The following is a 23,554-nucleotide window of genomic DNA, read 5'->3' as shown; positions in this document are numbered from 1 at the left end:
TATCACTAACCATGTTGTTTAACTTAGTTGCATTCAATCCAATTTAACAAGTTTGAATGAGTAGATCTAAACAAGTAGCATGAATCGAATAATAGATCGTTGGATTAAGTGCTAATCAATCCTAAAATCTAGCATTTAATCATCAAGCATGGCTAACAAGCATATTAAAACAAAGCAGATTCAAAACAGTTTAAACATCATCACAGAAACTTAGTTTATACAGATCTGAAAAAAACAGAAACTGTACAGATTGGAGCAGGAAGCCGGTGGCTTTGTTCCAGTCAAGCCGGCCGCTTGGACTGGTAAAGCTGGCGGCTTCATCTGATTCCCAGTCAAAGTTATTTTTCATCCACATAACCACTATGAACATTTAGTTCATGGTTGAAAAAGTAAATAAAACGCGATAAACAAGAGTAAATGGATAGATTCATGCACCTCAAAAAGGTAGATGAAAAGAAAAGTTTATTAATAACTTGATAACTTTGATTACAACTCAAAATAAACCCTAATCTAAGAGTTTTCATATTTTAGTGTAAACCCTAGATGAAAAATGAAAAAAGTACATCTAAAACTGAACCAGAAGGCCTCAATTTATAGTTTTCAAATTCGGTGGCCAGGCCGGTGGCTTCAGTGGGAAGCCGGCGGCTTCCCTTGGGCAGTTACTCATTTTGCAAGTTTAACGTAGCCAACAAGTTGAATAACGGGTAACGGTATTAGGCCAAGCTGATGACTTCAGAGATCTGCAATCTTTTTGATTTCATTTCCTTTTAAGCCAGCGGCTTCATTTGCAAGCCGGCTGCTTCAATGATTCTGGCATTTTCTATAGAGTTCTGGAACTTCCTGGAACTTTGTCACCAAACAGGTGGCTTCTGGAGACTAAGCCAGCGGCTTCATCTTGATTTCTGTAGTTTTTACTTGTTTTGAATCCTGTTTGCTACATATCTTCAATAAAATCATTAGAAATACCTTTTTCCACATTTTATACATTTTAGTGTGTTTTATTATTAAAATAACTTTAAAATAGTAAGATAACTCCTTAAAATATTATCAAAATTATGTATAATTTAGGAGTTATCAGGATACAAATGGTAACTTTAATGTTGAGAGTGAAGAGTTTTATATGGATGAAGGAATAAATATCGTCACAACAGAATTTGGTGTATTCATGTTTTCTGAGTGGTCCGATGTTGCAAATTATACTCTTCGTTGTGTGAAGGACATGATGGCTTTGGAGGCTACCACGTTCCCACGGGTAATGATATGAGATGAGGTCAAGGGGATTGAATCTACAAGGATGATAAGGGGGTTGATTTGAACAAGGCAAAAAACGGGGCAAAAGTAGAAAATGAATTGAAGAAGGATGAGCAAAAGGTCGAGATTGATGTGCATGCTACACCAAAGTTGAGGGAATACAAGATGCCTATCTCATATCCACAAGCTTTACTTCTAAAACAAACAAAGAAGGCGGTTTATAAGTCTCCTCAAGTTGAAAATGAAAATATTTGTGTGAATGTTCCCTTGGTGGAAGTGCTCACGAATATGCCCAACTATGGGAAATTCTTAATGACACTGATGACCAAAAAGGGGGAATTTGAACAAGCATCCACCGCCTTCCTAAAGAGGGAGTGTGATGAAATTTTGAGAAAGAGGGCTTTACCACCTAAATTGGGAGATCCTGGGCCTTTCCTAATCCCTTGTCATGTGAACGGGTTGGAAATGCTAACTTCTTTAACCGACTAGGGGGCAAGCATAGATTTCATTCCCTACTCGTTTTACACAAGGTTAGGTCTTGGTCATCTTACACTGACTAAAACGGGAGTCAAACTAATTGACCAATACATTACCCAACCTTTAGGGATCGCCAAGAATTTAATTGTCAAATTGGGATAAATGGAATTCACGGCCAATTTTGTTATTGTTGATATAAAAGAGGACCCGATTGTACCCCTAGTATTGGATAGACCTTTCTTAGCAATCGTGGGCTTCTTGTTTGACCTAAGGGCCGGAAATTTGCCTCTAAGAGACTGGGCAAAAGCATCAACTTTGAAAGAAAATGCACCATTTTGCCACCAATGCGTAAATCCACACCCAATATGGTTGCTAGTGTGCAAGGCACTACAAGAACAAATCAAGTTGGTTCACTAACTAAGTGTGGGGGCGAGTTTGTGAAAGAAACCTAAAGTCAACCGAATGATGAAATTGAGCTCATTGACAAATTAATGAGAAAGCTATATGGGCGGGTTCATCGGGCTAGATCTAAGAAAGATGACCATTTAAGACACCTGTTAGTGTCTAACTTGTCCAAACACTAAAAAGTTAAGCTCAAAGAGTTGATCATGAAGTTTAAAGAAATGGATGCTTGGTTGTTATCAATGATCGAGGATGGTTCTTGATATCGGCTAAAAAGTCACGTTTTTACCCCCGATATTGATTCCCAAAAGCATAAAGTTCAAAACTTTGTCAGAAAAATAATCGATTTTTAGGTAAATTTGTAGATAAAGTAATTACAAAGACGATGCAAAAAGAATCAAGAGAATCGGAGCTAAAACGAAGATTCTAGAGCGAAAACGGTGAAAGACAAGAAATCAAGTTACGATCAAGCAATTCAGCAAGCCAAACGGCTTGCCAAACGGGCTGCTGAACGGCTTGCCAATATGGCAAACGGCCTACCATACGCCCAGATCAAACGGGCATGTCAAAGGGCTGGCATGGCAAACGGCCTCACCAAACGGCCTGCCGAACGGCTTGCCAAACGGCCTGCCAACCGTTTGCAGGCCATTTTCACTTCTATTTAAAGGGCTTTTTGTCATCCAATTTCAACACACCTATCCTCACTCTCTCACTACAATACACTTTCTCTCACTAGAGCTTTCAAGGCCTTCTCACCTCCGAGCGGGAAATTAAGTACCCGGAGGCGAACGCTGAAGATTGTAATAGGAGCGGTCTTGAGGATGTCAGCACTTATAATGGTCCAAATCTCATCTGTAAACAGTGAACGCTTTCCTTAATTTAATAAAGTCATCTTGTTATTGTAAGTTGCTTTCATCTTGCATGCATATCTATTTGTTACATGTTTATTATGTGTTGAATAATTTATCTGAAACTTGTGCTTTTGTTATGCTGAAACCTTGACGGTTCAGAGGTTTAATTTACGGATCACCCTTTCTGCTTACTCATGTGGCTATAACATAGTATTAGGACCTGATCAACCCTAGGATACAAGGTAAGTAGTTATGTGTGCTTAACGTCACAATAGGGATATAGTACCTACGTACGAATAACCATTTATTCGTCAAAGAAGAGCTGCCCGTTGAGGTTGTGATTAGAGTAGACAATATAGAGTTCAATGAACACAGGCTTTCTTAGAAGCATAGCTTTCTTAGAAGCATGATTCGTGTCAGAAGCAACGTTCTTGAGATGTTGTAAGATGATCCGGGGTTGAGTAAGTGATCGCAAAGGAGAGACTTCTAATCCAATTAGCATTACCTTAGAATATCTAAGATTGCACATCTGTTAATGTTAAGGCATAGCGTAGTATTAAGTGGTGGAATATTGCTTTAGTTAGACTAACTAGGATTAAGAAAAGCTGAGACTTTCCTTTATGGATATACCACTTTGTTCATGTACCTAGTATTCTATCTATAAGGTCATTTAAACCCTCTAAGGTTAACGTTAGGAGGAGGGATATCCTTCTTAGTCAGAATCTTCAAGGCCTAAACTCTTAGGGACAAATCAATTAGGTTCATAGCCCAGTTGATTGAGGTTTAGTGTTTATTCTAGGAAGTTAAACTCTTGTGATAATTCCCCATCAGGATTCTATTCTTCATACCTATCTATCTTTATAAGTTATGTTATAGTAATATTAGTTAATCTTAATCTATCACCACTTGTCGCTAGGGTTAACTATATATGCACTTTTATCCCACATTACTGAGCAAACGTACAAAAATACGAACATGGGTTATATTTACCATTTACTCGATAAAAAGGAAGAGAAGTATGTGAGTTATAGCTAGGAACCCCAGCTAAATATAAATAATAAAACCCTCACTTTCTTTTGGTAGCTAATTCTGACGTGTTGCGATCTAATGACACCGTACAAATAAAACCGTCCGTTTTGGCCATATCATAAGTATGTAGAAGTTTTTGGCGCCGCTGCTGGGGACTTATTTTGTGACGACCCGACAAAATTTTCATTGACGGCGCCGTCAACTTAGGTCTCGTAACGTGGTCATAAGTCTTTAAAACATAGTTTGACCAAAATATGTCGCATTCATTTCAAATGTAAAGATGTTTCAAAGTTTACAAAAGTAGTTTAACAACTAGTTACGTTACAACGTTTAAGTACAAATGAAACCTATGCGACACAATTTAAAGTGAAGTCAAAAGACGCTCCATGTATGCATGTGTACTCGACATTCAAGCAAGTATCAAAATAGTGTGCGGAAGTACAAGATTTAATATAAAGTTGATTATCCAAATCGTTTGCATTCTAAAGTTGTTGTACATTTGCGAGCACCCAATTATCAAGACTTAACTGTTTTACGAACAGTGTTGGAACCTACACTATACCCGAAAATATATTTCATCCGCTAACGGTAGCGAACCGTCTGAATGAGGGCGCGTCAAGCTCGTATGGATCCACACAACATAAGTTCACATTTACACCCGACAAGTGTAACTAATGATAATTGAATTGAGGCTTTTTGTTCTAACTCGCATGTGAAATGTTTGTTTCCGTACTTGTGTTCAAAGTATAAAAGTTTAAAACGTATATGTTTCTCATCTCATGATTTAAAGAGTAAAAGTTGTTAAAAAGATGGGACTATGATCTCACCTCGAGTGCACGAGTATATAGGTACTTCACAAAGTAAACGTATTCAAGAACGAATGCTAGTCTTGACCTAAATAATAGGTCGTATCAATATCAGTAAAGTATGAAGTTGGTCCAAGTTGTTCAATTAGTCCTATGGCTCGTTATGACTCGATTATATATAGCATGTGAGTCAAGTTGTTAAGTTTCATGCAAGATATAAGTATAAAAGCATGTTAGAACGATTGCATAAGTATTTGGTTAAGTTTGACTAAAAGTCAAACTTTGGTCAAGTCAAAGTCAACGAAAACGTCAACACGTTCGGGTCGGGTCTCGGACGATCTTTCTGAGTTATATAATCATATATAAGTATGTTAGAATAAGTTACATGTTAATCGGAGGTGTGTAGCATAGTTAGAATTAAACGAAAATGACCAAGTTGGACAGCCCTTTGCAGTTCATTTGGACGGCGTCCAAAATGGCTGGACGGCATCCAACAGTGAAGGGCTAGATGGCATCCAAGGGTTGGGATGGCGTCCAATCACCTGAGCTGCTGCATTTGCTGAAATTTAATAAGTCTCGAACCAAAACTCATTCAAACATAAATTGTGAACCGAAAACACTTAAAACATGTATCTTATATCGTTGGAAAGGTAATTTAACGAGGAATATAACTAAACACATTTCTTCAAACAAAAACATCATTTAAAATAACCGAAATCTCGTCGAATGATCATTTAATGCTCACCATTTAATGTTTCAAGCTCATAAATGCAATTAATGATTCGGAAACTTAACACACACATATAATACGTCGTTTCGTAGGTAATTATGCATACAATACTACTAAACACTTACAAACAACATTTCAAAACATTTAATGCATCAAAAGTTCATATTTAAGTCTATCAAACCCTAACCAAAATCACAAAATCAATAATCATGTTAGTGAAGTTTTCTTAGTCAACCTACACATCAAAATGAAGCTAGTGATGCTAGTAACACATTTAATACATGAACTTTTAATTTCTAACAACATTTAAACAACCAAATCTCAAGATCAAACTAGTAACTTTTCATGTTCAAGCTATATGCACAAAATGTCAAGAACGAGCAAACAAATCATATATTGATGTTAGACTCGAGCCATAGATACTAACTAACACTTTTATAAGTCAAAAACATCAAGAACAAGGAATCTAGAGTTTTTAGAAAGTTACCCAAAAGAGACGAAGATGGTATGGAATTGAAGAGGAAGATGCAAAGATTCCAAATATGTAATTTGTTTTGATGCAAGCTTGCTAGATCTATAATGGATGATGAATCTTTGATTTGGGAGTTGAGAGTAAAAAGTGGAAGTAGTAAAGAAAGATGGGAGGTGAATGAGTAGAGGAAGATGGAGGTTGACCCTTTCACCTAGTCAAGACTTTGGTCACTTGGCAATATTAGTCCCTCAAGTTTAAAAGCGGGTGCGTGAATTAACCAAACGAATTACGTTAAATACGCAGAGTAAACAAGAGATGTTATAATTAAATACCGGCCTTTAAAATAATTAAACGGAAAGTAAACGGAAAAAGGCGGGTTGTTACGTTACCTACTTCTTAAAAGAAATTTCGTCCCGAAATTTAGGTAGATGTAGTAAGCGTTGCTTCCTTCTCGGGATCTTGCATTGCCAACTCAACGAATAAGTGAGGATACTTTCTTTGCATTTGATCTTGTATTTCCCAAGTAAACTCGGGTCCCCTTTTGGCATTCCAACGAACTTTAACAATCAGGTTTTTGCTTTGTTTTAGCGTCTTGATGGATTGGTCCACAATTTCAACCGGTTCTTCTACAAAATGTAGTTTGTCATCGATAGTAAGCTCCTCGAGAGGGATGACGAGTTCGGGTTCGGTAAGGCACTTCTTCAAGTTTGATACATGGAAAGTAGGATGAACGGAGCTCAATTGAGTCGGAAGATCTAAATGATAAGCAACGGGTCCAATACCCTCCAAGATTTCAAAAGGACCAATATATCGTAGATTTAGCTTTCTACATTTCTCGAAATGGATTACACCTTTCCAAGGTGTGACTTTTAACATTGCACGATCACCCACTTGGAACTCGAGATCTTTTCGTCTAATGTCGGCATAGCTCTTTTGACGACTACGGGCCGTCCTGAGCCTATCTCGGATTTGAACGATCTTCTCAGTTGTTTCATGAATGAGTTCGGGTCCGGTGATTTGCTTGTCACCCACTTCGGCCCAACAAATAGGAGAACGATATTTGCGGCCATATAATGCTTCGAAAGGTGTGGCATTAATACCCGCGTGATAACTATTGTTGTAAGAGAATTCGGCTAGAGGAAAATGCTTTTCCCAAGCTTTTTTGAAATTGATAACGCAAGCTCGTAACATGTCTTCCATGGATTGAATTGTGCATTCGCTTTGTCCGTCGGTTTGTGGATGGTATGCGGTACTCATGTCAAAACGCGTTCCCAAGGCTTCTTGTAAGGCACCCCAAAATTTAGAAGCGAAATGGGCATCTCGGTCAGAAATGATCGATAAGGGTACACCGTGACGGGATACAATTTCCTTTATATACAATTGTGTTAGTTTATCCATTTTGTCAGTTTCCTTCATGGCTAGGAAGTGGGCGAATTTGGTTAGACGGTCAATAATAACCCAAATGGTATCATAACTGCCCGCCATTTTTGGTAGTTTTGTGATAAAGTCCATCGTTATTCTTTCCCACTTCCATTGCGGGATTTCGGGTTGTTGAAGTAACTCGGACGGTCTTTGATGTAGTGACCCGAACTTTTCCATGATTATATATTAATTGAAAACTATATTTTCATGATTAAATGTTTCCAACATGTTAAGCAATCAAACTTGTTAAGACTTGATTATTTGAAATGAGTTTCATGTAGACAATTGACCACCCAAGTTGACCGGTGATTCACGAACGTTAAAACTTGTAAAAAAGATATGATGACATATATATGATTATATATATAGTTAACATGATATTATGATAAGTAAGTATCTCATTAGGTATTTTAACAATGAGTTATATACATAAAATTGAGTTTATTGAATTAAGAAACTCGAAACGATATTTATAACGATTATCGTTATAACAACGTCTTACTAAATACATATGAATCATATTAAGATATTGATACACTATGTTTAATCATGATAAATGATAAGTAAACATGTCATTAAGTGTATTAACAATGAACTACATATGTAAAAACAAGACTACTAACTTAATGATTTCGAAACGAGACATATATGTAACGATTATCGTTGTAACAACATTTAACTGTATATATATCATACTAAGATATATTAATATATCATAATATCATGATAATGTAATAATTTAACATCTCTTTAGATATAATAAACAATGGGTTAACAACATTTAACAAGATCGTTAACCTAAAGGTTTCAAAACAACATTTACATGTAACGACTAATGATGATTTAACGACTCAGTTAAAATGTATATACATGTAGTGTTTTAATATGTATTCATACACTTTTGAAAGACTTCAAGACACTTATCAAAATACTTCTACTTAACAAAAATGCTTACAATTACATCCTCGTTCAGTTTCATCAACAATTCTACTCGTATGCACCCGTATTCGTACTCGTACAATACACAGCTTTTAGATGTATGTACTATTGGTATATACACTCCAATGATCAGCTCTTAGTATCCCATGTGACTCACCTAACACATTTGGGAACCATTATTTGGCAACTAGCATGAAATATCTCATAAAATTACAAAAACATTAGTAATCATTCATGACTTATTTACATGTAAACAAAATTACACATCCTTTATATCTAATCCATATACCAACGACTAAAAACACCTACAAACACTTTCATTCTTGAATTTTCTTCATCTAATTGATCTCTCTCAAGTTCTATCTTCAAGTTCTAAGTGTTCTTCATAAATTCTATAAGTTCTAGTTTCATAAAATCAAGAATACTTCCAAGTTTGCTAGCTTACTTACAATCTTGTAAAGTGATCATCCAACCTCAAGAAATATTTCTTATTTACAGTAAGATATCTTTATAATACAAGGTAATACTCATATTCAAACTTTGATTCAATTTCTATAAATATAACAATCTTATTTCGAGTGGAAATCTTACTTGAACTTGTTTTCGTGTCTTGATTCTACTTCAAGAACTTTCAAGCCATCCAAAGATCCTTTGAAGCTCAAGTTATTTTTTCATCATTTCCAGTAGGTTTAACTACTAAACTTGAGGTAGTAATGATGTTCATAACAGCATTCGATTCATATATATAAAACTGCCTTATTCGAAGGTTTAAACTTGTAATCACTAGAACATAGTTTAGTTAATTCTAAACTTGTTCGCAAACAAAAGTTAATCCTTCTAACTTGACTTTTAAAATCAACTAAAAACATGTTCTATATGTATATGATATGCTAACTTAACGATTTAAAACCTGAAAACACAAAAAAACACCGTAAAACCGGATATACGCCGTCGTAGTAACACCGCGGGCTGTTTTGGGTTTGATAATTAAAAACTATGATAAACTTTGATTTAAAAGTTGTTCTTTTGGGAAAATGATTTTTCTTATGAACATGAAACTATATCCAAAAATCAAGGTTAAACTCAAAGTGGAAGTATGTTTTTCAAAATGGTCATCAAGACGTCGTTCTTTCGACTGAAATGACTACCTCTTACAAAAATGACTTGTAACTTATATATCCGACTATAAACCTATAATTTTTCTGTTTAGATTCATAAAATAGAGGTCAATATGAAACCATAGCAATTTGATTAACTCAAAACGGATTTAAAACGAAGAAGTTATGGGTAAAACAAAATTGGATATTTTTTTGATTGTTTTAGCTACGGGAAATATTGTAACAATTCTATACAAATCATATCCGAGCTAACTTATATTGTATTATACATGTATTCTAATATATTATGTAATCTTGGGATACCATAGACACGTATGCAAATGTTTTGACAAATCATATCGACCCATGTATATATATTATTTGAAACAACCATAGACACTCTATATGCAGTAATGTTTGAGTTAGCTATACAGGGTTGAGGTTGATTCCAAAGATATATAAACTTTGAGTTGTGATCTAGCCTGAGACGTGTATACACTGGGTCATGGATTGATTCAAGATAATATATATCAATTTATTTCTGTACATCTAATTGTGGACAACTAGTTGTAGGTTACTAACGAGGACAGCAGACTTAATAAACTTAAAAAATAAACGTATTAAAAATGTTGTAAATATATTTTGAACATACTTTAATATATATGTACATATTTGTTATAGGTTCGTGAATCAACCAGTGGCCAAGTCTTACTTCCCGACGAAGTAAAAATCTGTGAAAGTGAGTTATAGTCCCATTTTTAAAATCTAATATTTTGGGATGAGAATACATGCAGTTTTATAAATGTTTTACGAAATAGACACAAGTAAATGAAACTACATTATATGGGTGAATGATCGAAGCCGAATATGCCCCTTTTTGCTTGGTAACCTAAGAATTAGTAAACCGATCTACTAATTGACGCGAATCTTAAAGATAGATCTATTGGGCCTAACGAACCCCATCCATGGTTGCGGATGCTTTAGTACTTCGATGTTGTTTTATCATGTCCGATGGATTTCCCGGAATGATAGGGGATATTCTTATATGCATCTTGTTAATGTCGGTTACCAGGTGTTCACCATATGAATGATTTTTATCTCTATGTATGGGATGTATATTGAAATATGAAATCTTGTGGTCTATTATTACAATTTGATAAATATATAGGTTAAACCTATAACTCACCAACATTTTTGTTGACGTTTAAAGCATTTTTATTCTCAGGTGATTATTAAGAGCTTCCGCTGTTGTATGCTAATACGTGGACAAGATTTGGTGTCAGCATGCTTGTATAATATTGTTTAAAACTGCATTCGAGATTTATTTTTGTTGTAACATATTAATATTGTAAACCAATATGTATTGGTAGTGTGTGAGTGTGATATTTTTAGATTATCATTTCTGGATAATCTAGGTAGTGTCTTTTTAACCTTGTCGATAAAATAAAGGTTATGGTTTGTTTTAAAAACGAATGCAGTCTTTGAAAAACGTCTCATATAGAGGTCAAAACCTCGCAACGAAATCAATTAATATGGAACGTTTATAATCGATATGAACGGGACATTTCAGTTGGTATCCGAGCGTTGGTCTTAGAGAACCAGAAATTTGCAATAGTGTGTCTTATCGAGTTTGTTTGGATACATTAGTGAGTCTGGACTTTGACCGTGTTTTCTTTAAAAATGATTGCTTAACACTTTTGTTGGAAACTATATATTATTAACATGTAAATATTATGTGATATATTAACCTCTTAATGTGTTTGATATTGTGTGATAGATGTCTACCACTAGTACAAATCCCATCGATTCACCTAATAATAATGAAGAGTCGAATATATTTTGGGAAGATTCACAAATTCCCTAAGAAGAACCGGAAGAGGAGGAACCGGAAGAGGAGGAACCGGAAGAGGAGGAATCGGAAGAAGAGGAACCGGAAGAGGAGGAACCGAAAGAGGAGGAACCGGAAGAAGAAGAGGTTCCGGAGGAAGAAATATTGATACCTACAGTAATTCGATTAAATAAAAGAAAATCCTCAACCAACGGACCAAAGTTAATAATGGTCAATGGTGTTTCCACCGAGGAAGCAAAATATTGGGAAGATTACCAATTTTCCGATGAATCGGATCCCGATGAGGATTCCGATGATGTTATAGAAATTACCTCGACCCAATTTAATAAAGCGAAAGAAAATAATAAGGGAAAAGGTATAAAAATAGAGAAACCCGATTCTAACCCCGATGAACTTTATATGTATCAGAAACATCCGTACTTCCTAAAATGTAACAATGACCCGGGAACCTCTAAACCACCAGGTTTTTCTAAACCATTGTGGAATACGACGGCTCGTATTAGAGGAACACCATATATTCCTAGAAAATTAGGAAAACGAACCACGTCCGAAGAAGAAGAAACCAGTGATTCAGATTAGAGGGTTGTAATCATGTTGTGTATTATATGTATTGTAGTGTGCTTGTACTTTTATGTTCTATGTAAAAATTGCTAGTATTGTTTGTTAATTATCTTTTACGAATATGATCCTTGTCTATTTTACAGTATAAAAACAAAATGGACGTTAAGGGTAGACAACTAAATATTTTAGAAGATCTACCAGAGGATATTATTGAGGAAATCTTGTCTAGAGTCGGTCAGAATTCATCAACACAATTAATTATGGCAAAATTAACTTGTCAAACATTTGAAAGACTTTCCAGAAATGCCTTAGTTTATAAAAGGCTTTCCTTTGATAGGTAGGGTATATCACATTGGGGAGACCGTAAGTTACGCCGTGTTTTCTAAAAAGCGTTAAATGCGGGGAACCCAAATGCAATTTTACGCTACGGGTTAAGAACCTATTTTGACTCAACATATCCCAACATAGAATTTCGTGAATTAGAAAGAGCTTCTAACATGCAACATAAAGAAGCATGTTATGCTTACGGGTTAGTGATGTTCGCTTCTTACCAAAGTGAGAAAAAGAACATCGGATTGTAACTTTTAAATAAAACCTTCACACAAATGATGGATTTAGTAGTTGGGGTGAGAAACAAGGTTTTTAGATTATTACGGGGATGTTGGACATTACGAAACCCTCGTCCTTTTGACGACATTACAATATGCTGCCTAGCCAATGGTCATAACGGTTATTTTCCACAAGACCAAGGATGGGAAGTCGTCTTAGTAAAACCAGAATGCATGACTTGTTTCTGGACTTATGAATTACGTGTCTTTATTTCCTTTGCTGAACAACTTGCGTATTAACTAGATTTATCTTCAAAACTATCATGTATCAAAGTGTACTATATTTCATGATATATGTAATATAGCGAAGTTGTAAGTTTGAAGAATATTTGTCTGTGATATATTATTATAATCAGTTTTTCATATGGAATTGTAGTAGTTGAATTGTATATTAGCTACTAAGTATGAACTTAACGGGTAGGTAGTACACTAATTAAAAACTATAAAACGCTAATATGAAGAAAAAGCTTTTATAAATAAGTTCATACTATGCTACGAAATACTATTGACTACTCTTAAAATTCTATATGATTAACTTAATTCTTTTGGGCTATTTTTGAAGGAAATGGCACCGGCAACTCGTCAGAATTTGAACATGAGCGAGGAAGACTTCCGTGTTTTCCTTGCAGCAAACATAGCCGCAGTACAAGATGCGATTGAAAATAACAATAACTCTAGATCTAGCAGTGGAACTAATTTCACAAGAAATCGTGTAGGATGCTCCTACAAAGAATTCACTGCCTGCAAACCTTTGGAATTTGATGGAACTGATGGTCCAATTGGATTGAAACGGTGGACCGAGAAGGTTGAATCGGTGTTTGCCATAAGTAAATGTACTGAAGAAGACAAAGTAAAGTACGCTACATATACCTTCACAGGTACGGCGCTAACATGGTGGAATACCTATCTCGAGCAGGTAGGACAAGATGCTGCTTACGCACTACCGTGGTCAGCATTCAAGCAATTGATGAACGAGCAGTATCGTCCCAGAAACGAGGTCGACAACCTCAAGGTAGAGCTTAGAGGATTACGAACGCAAGGTTTCGATATCACCACGTACGAACGACGATTCACCGAATTGTGCCTATTATGCCCCAGAACGTTCGAAGACAAAGAAGAGAATATCGACGCATTTGTAAAAGGGTTACCGGAAAGGATTCAAGAAGATGTGAGTTCACACGAGCCCGTCTCCATACAAAAGGCAAGTCGAATGACTCACAAATTAGTGAACCAGATCGAAGGAAGGATTAAAGAGCAGACGACTGAAGAGGCTAACATGAAACAAGTCAAGAGAAAGTGGGAAAAAACCAATGACAAGAGTCACCAATACAACAACAACAATCACAACCACAATAGCAATAACTATCCCAACAACCGCAACATCAATCGCAACAACAACTTCAACAAACGTCCTAACAACAACTACAATAACCGTCCCAACAACAATAACAACAACAACAAGAATAGCAACAATAACAATCCCAACAACAATCTCAATAACAATAATGGCAACAAAAACCAAAAACAGTCATGCTAAAGGTGTGAAGAGAATCACCAGGGTTTCTGCCATACATTTTGCACTAGGTGTAGAAGAAATGATCATAGTGCGGAAAAGTGTGAGGCCTACGGACCAAAGTTTAACAGAATTAAAAGAACAAATAATGTCGGAACAGATAATGCCGCCATAGTTTGCTTTGCATGTGGAAAACCGGGTCATATTAGTAGAAATTGCCCGAATCAGGGGAATACTAGTGGGCAGGGCCGCGAAAGAGTTTTCAATATTAATACGGCAGAAGCGCAGGAAGACCCGGAGCTTGTTACGGGTACGTTTCTTATTGACAATAAATCTGCTTATGTTTTATTTGATTCGGGTGCAGATAGAAGCTATATGAGTAGAGATTTTTGTGCTAAACTAAGTTTTCCACTGATGCCTTTGGATAACAAATTTTTACTCGGATTAGCAAACGGTAAATTTATTACAGCAGATAATATATTTCGAAATTGAGAAATTAATTTGGTTAGTGAAATATTTAAGATTGATTTGATACCAGTAGATTTAGGGAGTTTTGATGTGATAATCGGAATGAATTGGTTGAAAAAGGAGAGAGCAGAAATCGTATGTTACAAAAATGCAATTCGCATTGTACGAGAAAAAAGAAATCCCTTAATGGTGTGCGAAGAAAAGAGCAATGCGAAGCTAAATCTTATTAGTAATTTAAAGGCGCAAAAATTAATAAGAAAAGGTTGCTATGCTGTTCTAGCACATGTCGAGAAAGTACAAACCGAAGAAAAGAACATCAATGATGTTCCCGTCGCAAAAGAATTTCCCGATGTATTTCTGAAAGAATTATCGGGACTGCCTCCACACCGATCTGTTGAATTTCAAATAGATCTCGTACCAGGAGCTGCACCAATAGCTCGTGCTCCATACAGACTTGAACACAGCGAAATGAAGGAACTCCAAAGCCAATTACAAGAACTTTTAGAGCGTAGTTTTATACGACCAAGTACATCACCATGGGGAGCTCCTGTTTTGTTTGTCAAAAAGAAGGATGGTACATTCAGGTTGTGTATCAACTACCGAGAGTTGAACAAACTTACCATCAAGAATCGTTACCCACTACCGAGAATCGACGACTTATTTGATCAACTACAAGGCTCGTCGGTTTATTCAAAGATCGATTTACATTCAGGGTATCATCAAATGCGGGTGAAGGAGGATGATATTCCGAAGTCTGCTTTCAGGACGCGTTACGGTCATTACGAGTTTATGGTTATGCCGTTTGGGTTGACTAACGCTCCAGCTGTGTTCATGGACCTCATGAACCGAGTGTGTGGACCATACCTTGACAAGTTTGTCATTATTTTCATTGATGACATACTTATTTACTCAAAGAATGATCAAGAGCACAAAGAACATTTGAGAAAAGTGCTAGAGTTGTTGAGGAAAGAAAAACTGTACGCTAAGTTTTCAAAGTGTGCATTTTGGTTGGAAGAAGTTCAATTCCTCGGTCACATAGTGAACAAAGGAGGTATTCAAGTGGATCCGGCAAAGATTGAAACCGTTGAAAAGTGGGAAACCCCGAAAACTCCGAAGCATATACGCCAATTTTTAGGACTGGCTGGTTATTACAGGAGATTCATCCAAGATTTTTCCAAAATAGCAAAACCCTTGACTGCATTAACGCATAAAGGGAAGAAATTTGAATGGAAGGATGAACAAGAGAAAGCGTTTCAATTATTGAAGAAAAAGTTAACTATGGCACCTATATTGTCATTACCTGAAGGGAATGATGATTTTGTGATATATTGTGATACCTCAAAGCAAGGTCTCGGTTGTGTATTAATGCAACGAATGAAGGTAATTGCTTATGCGTCTAGACAATTGAAGATTCACGAGCAGAATTATACGACGCATGATTTGGAATTAGGCGCAGTTTTTTTTGCATTAAAGACTTGGAGGCACTACTTATATGGGTCAAAAGGATTATATATACCGACCACAAAAGTCTTCAACACATATTTAATCAGAAACAACTGAATATGAGGCAGCGTAGGTGGATTGAATTGTTGAATGATTACGACTTTGAGATTCGTTACCACCCAGGGAAGGCAAATGTGGTAGCCGACGCCTTGAGCAGAAAGGACAAAGAACCCATTCGAGTAAAAGCTATGAATATAATTATTCGTACTAACCTTACTACTCAAATAAAGGAGGCACAGCAGGGAGTTGTAAAAGAAGGAAAGTTGAAGAATGAAATACCCAAAGGATAGGAGAAACATCTTAATATTCGGGAAGACGGAACCCGGTATAGGGCTGAAAGAATTTGGGTACCAAAGTTTGGAGATGTGAGAAAAAAGGTACTTAAGGAAGCACATAAAACCAGATATTCAATACATTCCGGAGTGGGGAAGATGTACAAAGATCTCAAGAAACACTTTTGGTGGCCGGGTATGAAAGCCGATATTGCTAAATACGTAGGAGAATGTTTGACGTGTTCTAAGGTCAAAGCTGAACATCAGAAACCATCAGGTCTACTTCAACAACCTGAAATCCGGGAATGGAAATGGGAAAATATTACCATGGATTTCATTACTAAATTGCCAAGGACTGCAAGTGGTTATGATACAATTTGGGTAATAGTCGATCGTCTTACCAAGTCAGCACACTTTCTCCCAATGAGAGAAGATGATAAAATGGAGAAGTTGGCACGATTATACTTGAAGGAAGTTGTCTCCAGACATGGAATACCAGTCTCTATTATCTCATATAGGGATGGCAGATTTGTTTCAAGATTTTGGCAGACATTGCAACAAGCATTAGGGACTAATCTAGACATGAGTACTGCTTATCATTCACAAACTGATGGGAAAAGTGAAAGGACGATACAGACCCTTGAAGACATGCTACGAGCATGTATTATCAATTTCGGAAATAGTTGGGATCGACACCTACCGTTAGCAGAATTTTCCTACAACAACAGTTACCATTCGAGTATTGAGATGGCGCCGTTTAAAGCACTTTATGGTAGAAAGTGCAGGTCTCCGATTTGTTGGAGTGAAGTGGGGGATAGACAAATTACGGGTCCGGAGATAATTCAAGAAACTACCGAGAAGATCATCCAAATTCAACAATGATTGAAAACTGCCCAAAGTTGACAAAAGAGCTATGCGGACATTAAAAGAAAAGATATAGAATTTGAGATTGGAGAGATGGTCATGCTTAAGGTTTCACCTTGGAAAGGCGTTGTTCGATTTGGTAAACGGGGGAAACTAAATCCAAGGTACATTGGACCATTCAAGATTATAGATCGTGTCGGACCAGTAGCTTACCTACTTGACTTACCGCAACAACTCGCCGGGGTACATAATAATTTTCATGTCTCGAATTTGAAGAAATGTTTTGCTAAAGAAGATCTCACCATTTCATTAGACGAGATTACAATTAACGAAAAACTATAATTCGTTGAAGAACCCGTCGAAATAATGGATCGTGAGGTTAAAAGACTTAAGGAAAACAAGATACCAATTGTTAAGGTTCGATGGAATGCTCGTAGAGGACCCAAATTCACCTGGGAGCCTGAAGATCAGATGAAGCTGAAATACCCTCACCTATTTCTAGAAGATGCGTCAACACCTTCAACAGTTTAAAATTTCGGGACGAAATTTATTTAACGGGTAGGTACTGTAGTGACCCGAACTTTTCCATGATTATATATTAATTGAAAACTATATTTGCATGATTAAATGTTTCCAACATGTTAAGCAATCAAACTTGCTAAGACTTGATTATTTGAAATGAGTTTCATGTAGACAATTGACCACCCAATATGACCGGTGATTCACGAACGTTAAAACTTGTAAAAATGATATGATGACATATATATGATTATATATATAGTTAACATGATATTATGATAAGTAAGTATCTCATTAGGTGTTTTAACAATGAGTTATATACATAAAATTGAGTTTATTGAATTAAGAAACTCGAAACGATATATATAACGATTATCGTTATATCAACGTCTTACTAAATACATATAAATCATATTAAGATATTGATACACTATGTTTAATCATGATAAATGATAAGTAAACATGTCATTAAGTGTATTAACAATGAACTACATATGTAAAAACAAGACTACTAACTTAATGATTTCGAAGCGAGACATATATGTAACGATTATCGTTGTAACAACATTTAACTGTATATATATCATACTAAGATATATTAGTATATCATAATATCATGATAATGTAATAATTTAACATCTCTTTAGATATAATAAACAATGGGTTAACAACATTTAACAAGATCGTTAACCTAAAGGTTTCAAAACAACATTTACATGTAACGACTAACGATGATTTAACGACTCAGTTAAAATGTATATACATGTAATGTTTTAATATGTATTCATACACTTTTGAAAGACTTCAAGACACTTATCAAAATACTTCTACTTAACAAAAATGCTTACAATTACATCTTCGTTCAGTTTCATCAACAATTCTACTCGTATACACTCGTATTCGTACTCGTACAATACACAGCTTTTAGATGTATGTACTATTGGTATATACACTCCAATGATCAGCTCTTAGCAGCCCATGTGAGTCACCTAACACATGTGGGAACCATAACTTGGCAACTAGCATGAAATATCTCATAAAATTACAAAAACATTAGTAATCATTCATGACTTATTTACATGTAAACAAAATTACACATTCTTTATATCTAATCCATATACCAACGACCAAAAATACCTACAAACAATTTCATTCTTCAATTTTCTTCATCTAATTGATCTCTCTCAAGTTCTATCTTCAAGTTCTAAGTGTTCTTCATAAATTCTATAAGTTCTAGTTTCATAAAATCAAGAATACTTCCAAGTTTGCTAGCTTACTTCCAATCTTGTAAAGTGATCATCTAACCTCAAGAAGTGATCATCCAACCTCAAGAAATCTTTCTTATTTAGAGTAAGATATCTTTCTAATACAAGGTAATACTCATATTAAAACTTTAATTCAATTTCTATAACTATAACAATCTTATTTCGAGTGGAAATCTTATTTGAACTTGTTTTCGTGTCATGATTCTACTTCAAGAACTTTCAAGCCATCCAAAGATCATTTGAAGCTCAAGTTATTTTTTTCATCATTTCCAGTAGGTTTACCTACTAAACTTAAGGTAGTAATGATGTTCATAACATCATTCGATTCATATATATAAAACTACCTTATTCAAAGGTTTAAACTTGTAATCACTAGAACATAGTTTAGTTAATTCTAAACTTGTTCGCAAATAAAAGTTAATCCTTTTAACTTGACTTTTAAAATCAACTAAAAACATGTTTTATATCTATATGATATGCTAACTTAATGATTTAAAACTTGAAAACACGAAAAACACCGTAAATGTGAAGACCCGTCCTAATCCATCTGGACGAAGTCCATAACGATTATAAATGATTCACAACAGTTGATTACATCGCGAGGTACTTGACCTCTATATGATACATTTACAAACATTGCATTCGTTTTTGAAAAGACAATCTTTCATTACATCGAAAGTTGACGACATGCATACCATTTCATAATACTTCAATCTATAATAGACTTAATAATCTTGATGAACTCAACGACTCGAATGCAACGTCTTTTGAAATATGCCATGAATGACTCCAAGTAATATCTCTAAGATGAGAAAATGCACAGCGGAAGATTTCTTTCATACCTGAGAATAAACATGCTTTGAAGTGTCAACCAAAAGGTTGGTGAGTTCATTAGTTTAACATAAATAATCATTTCATAATTTTAATAGACCACAAGATTTCATATTTCCATTTCTCATAAACATACGTCCCATGCATAGAGACAAAAATATCATTCATATGGATTGAACACCTGGTAACTGACATTCACAATATGTATATAAGAATATCCTCATCATTCCGGGATCCTCCTTCGGACATGATATAAATTTCGAAGTACTAAAGCATCTGGTACTTTGGATGGGGCTTGTTGGGCCCGATAGATCTATCTTTAGAGTTCGCGTCAATTAGGGTGTCTGTTCCCTAATTCTTAGATTACCAGACTTAATAAAAAGGGGCATATTCGGTTTAATAATCCAGCCATAGAATGTAGTTTTAAGTACTTGTGTCTATTTCGTAAAACAGTTATAAAAGCAGCGCATGTATTCTCAGTCCCAAAATATATATTGCGAAAGCATTTAAAAAGGGATTAATGAAATTCACGCATGTAAATATGGTAAAACAGTTAATAAAGCATTTGCATGTATTCTCAGCCCAAAAATGTAAAGAGAGAAAAAGGGCAAGTGAAACTCACACATATAAATATTGTAAATCAGTTAATAAAGCATTTGCATGTATTCTCAGCCCAAAATTTGTAATAAGTAAAAAGGGTAAATGAAACTCACCAAATGTATTTTGTAGTAAAAATACATATGACTATATTGAACAACTGAACAATGCAGGGTTGACCTCGGATTCACGAACCTATATTGTGACGACCCGAAAATTTCCGACCAAATTTAAACTTAACCTTTATATGTTTCTGACACGATAAGCAGAATTTGTAATGTTGAATCTCAAAAAGTTTAGAACTACATTCATGTAATCAATTACCCTTTGACCGTGTTCGACGATTCACGAACAATTATGTGTATATAGATATGTATATATAATATATAATATTAACTGAAAACATTAACAAAGTATTAGATATATGATACTTTACATAAACATATTTGTTTCGATATATTTATCGACAGAATTAAGAGATAATATCAAATGATTGAATTATCAGATACATTATGATATGATTACGGGCCTATGTTATGAGGTCCACTGTGATTTAAGAAATCTATTTTTTTTTTGACAACTCATTACTTAACCAGTATGATAAAGATAACGATATTTATATTTTATTTTATTAAATATATATATATATATATATATATATATATATATATATATATATATATAACGATTTAAATTAATATTATATATATTTTTATACGCGTATTATACGTACATAGTTTTATACTTTTACTATACTTTAACTTTACCTTTACTTTACTTTTACTTTACTTTAACTTTAATAATTCACTTTAATAATTCATACTTTAATAATTCACTTTAATAATTCATACTTTAATAATTCACTTTAATAATTCATACTTTAATAAATCACTTTAATAATTCATACTTTAATAATTCATACTTTAATAATTCACTTTAATAATTCATACTTTAATAATTCACTTTAATAATTCAAAAATCTATTATAAATAGAATTCAATAGGTTTCATTATTTCATAAAAACTTGAAAATATATTTCTCTAAACTCTCTCAATCGAATTACATATATATATATATATATATATTTACTTAGTATTATTTCAAGATATTATTAGTGTACATAAAATACTACGACGGAGTTATATTCAGACGATTTCAAAATAAGTTTTCAAATGGGATAGAGCTAAGGAAATTATGGGGTATAGCTATGAAGGTTATGGGTATTGATAGAGGGTATTGCTCGTGAGGTCAACCTAACGTTTATCATTTTCGTTGCGTCTACGTACTTTCCTGCAATATTGAATCACAATATTGATACGTGAGCATTCATATCTTATCTTTTATATATTAATAGTGTATCCCTGACTAGTGCTCGAGTATATATGATTATGCATGTTTGTATGCTTAGTTTCGTCGTTAAATAGTTTATGATAAATCACGAATTTGATACATATGCTGCTGAGATAAGTTATATGATATGCATGTCGTTGAAAATCTGAAGAAAAAAATTAATAACTTTTCATTTAGAAATCGTGTGGTTTTGATGAACGGATTAAAAGATATGGTCAACTGAATTATCATTAATTTTAATATTATTATTAAAACGATTATTATAACTGTTATCAGTCGATGTTATTACTAAAATTATCTTTATTACTAAAAATTAATATTTTTTATTGAAACTATCATTTTATTATTTTTATCATTATTATTATTATCAATATTATTTTATCAAATAAATATGCGTACAAAGATATTTTTACCACACGTAATGTAATTACATTAATAATACATACCATTATATTTTTATGATATTAAGTGAATTTTATAAATTTTATTATTTGAGATATATAAAAGTATATTTTTATCATATATGAATTTTAATATAAATTTTTATTTATTAATAAATGACTTGTATTATTTAGTATAATAAGATCTGATAAATATATTTAAATATATAAAACTACTATATATAAGTTATATAATAAACATGTATAGATTTTGGAAGTCATTTTGGGTCAAGTTGACTTTTGTTGACTTTTGCATGTCGGTCTCGAGCATTAGGATTGTGATACACTACGACTTGACCTAAATTGTTAGACAGATATTGACCAACATATAAATATATATACTTAATATAGGTTCGTGAATCCGAGACAAACACTGCACTTGTTCAGTGCCGTCATATACATAATTGCTACGAAATACAGTATTGTGAGTTTCATTTGCTCCCTTTTTATATATATTTTTGGGCTGAGAATACATGCGCTGATTTATAAATGTTTTACGAAATAGGCACAAGTACTAAAACTAATTCTATGTGGGTTTAAATCAGAAATATACCCTTAGCTTGGTAACATTAAACTACTTGTCTATGTACGGTAGGCGCGAATCCTAAAGATAGATCTATTGGGCCTGACAAACCCCATCCTGACTATGGGATGCTTTAGTACTTCGAGGTTATTTTAAACACACCTGATCTGGTGTACTTCAGAGGGTAAAACATGAACGTTAAAGCTTGTTACCGGGTGCCTACAACTTATAGAATACTTTTATACACTTGCGAGTGTACGGATATTTATAGAAACTGAAATCTTGTGGTCTATTACTATTACGAAAATGATGGATTATGATAAACTAATGAACTCACCAACCTTTTGGTTGACACTTTAAAGCATGTTTATTCTCAGGTATTAAAGAATTCTTCCGCTCTGCATTAGCTCATTTTAAGGATATTACTTGGAGTCATTCAAGACATACTTTGAAAGACATTGCATTCGAGTCGTTGAGTTCATCAAGATTAATATTAAGTCAATTATAGTTGGATGTAATATGAAATGGTATGCATGCCGTCAATTTTTTATGTAAAGAAAGTTTATCTTTTAAAAAACGAATGCAATGTTTGTAAAACGTATCATATAGAGGTCAAATACCTCGCGATGTAATCAACTATTGTGAATCATTTATAATGTATATGAACGGGTCCTTTCAGTTGGTATCAGAGCGGTGGTCTTAGCGAACCAGGTCTTGCATTAGTGTGTCTAACTGATAGTTGTTAAGATGCATTAGTGAGTCTGGACTTCGACCGTGTCTGCATGTCAAAAGTTTTGCTTATCATTTTTATTCGAAAATCATCTACTTACCATCCTTAGGAAATTACCTACTTATCATTCTTAAGTCTAGACGCGTTTTCCTACATTTATTGCATAATAGTGTATAGACGAATTC

This window comes from Rutidosis leptorrhynchoides, chromosome 1 (genome assembly GCF_046630445.1).
Source record: "Rutidosis leptorrhynchoides isolate AG116_Rl617_1_P2 chromosome 1, CSIRO_AGI_Rlap_v1, whole genome shotgun sequence".
Classification (NCBI taxonomy): domain Eukaryota; kingdom Viridiplantae; phylum Streptophyta; class Magnoliopsida; order Asterales; family Asteraceae; genus Rutidosis; species Rutidosis leptorrhynchoides.
This window is presented reverse-complemented; position numbering follows the sequence as displayed.